This window comes from Chiloscyllium plagiosum, unplaced genomic scaffold (genome assembly GCF_037043375.1).
Source record: "Chiloscyllium plagiosum isolate Xiang-an unplaced genomic scaffold, Cpla_swu_hap1 HiC_scaffold_45, whole genome shotgun sequence".
Lineage (NCBI taxonomy): Eukaryota > Metazoa > Chordata > Chondrichthyes > Orectolobiformes > Hemiscylliidae > Chiloscyllium > Chiloscyllium plagiosum.
In genome coordinates this window covers 44,300,279-44,301,480 of record NW_028270183.1, presented here as the reverse complement: position 1 = coordinate 44,301,480, position 1,202 = coordinate 44,300,279, and positions in this window count along the sequence as shown.

Genomic DNA, 1,202 nt, shown 5'->3' with positions numbered 1-1,202 from the left:
GACAACGCCCCCAACAACCCACCCTCCGTTTTTGGCACCATCCCCTGCCACCGCAGGAATTGCAAAACCTGCGCCTAAACCTTCTCCCTCACCTCCATCCAAGGCCCCAAAGGATCCTTTCACATCCATCAATGTTTTACCTGCACATCCAGCAATGTATTTTATTGCATGCGTTCCTCCCGATGCGGTCTCCTCTACATTGGGGGAGACTGGACACCTTCTCCCAGAGCTCTTTAGGGAACATCTCCGGGACAGCTGCACCAATCAACTACTGTTCCGTGTCGGAACATTTCAACTCTCTCTCCCGCTCTGCCGAGGACATGCCGGTCCTGGGCCTACTCCACTGCCAATCGTTCAGCAGCTAATGCCTGGATGGAAAATGCCTGAGCTTCCGCCTCACAATATTTCAACACCAGGGCATCAATGTGGACGTCACCAATTTCGTAATTTCCCCTCCCTCCACGTTAACGCAGTTCCAACCTCCGAGCTCGTCACGAACGTCATGACCTGTCCTACTTGCAAATCTTCCTCCTAACCAATCCGCTCCAACCTCCTCTCTGAGCTGTCACCTTCATCCCCACCTTCATCCACCTATTGTACTTTTGGCTACCTTCTCCCCACCGACAGCACTCGCCAATTTATCTCTCCACCCCGGAGGCTGCCTGCCATCATTCCTCATGAAGGGCTTTTGCCCGAAACGCCGATTTTCCTGTTCTTCGGATGTTGCCTGATCTGCTGTGATTTTCCAGCACCACTATAATCGAGACTCTGATTTCCAGCATCTGCAGTGCTCAATTTTGCTTTGATAAAGACTTCACCACTGTAGTTTTAGTGTGATCTGGAAGAAAAGGGGGACAAGGGAAGGACGTTATAATTTTAAGAGAAACGGGATTTGGTGAGTCTCACATATTAAGAGAAGAAAGAAAATGCACTCTCATGTTATCTGAAACGAGGATGAGTTGTGGAATAGATCGAGAGAAATTTAGCGTTTCCCTTAACTAAGATCAAGTTAGAGAATCAAATCAAGACTGCAGAAGTAACAATGGAAGTGATTGGCAGTCAGTTCCTGGAAACGACCTAGAAGGATCCACGGTAGGACTGATGCTCCTTGTGCTCGCAAAACAAAAATAAAACCAAAAAACTGAGGACATAAAAGGAACGTACCTTGATCGTTCTCCAGACTGTCAGTACAAGATCCCATA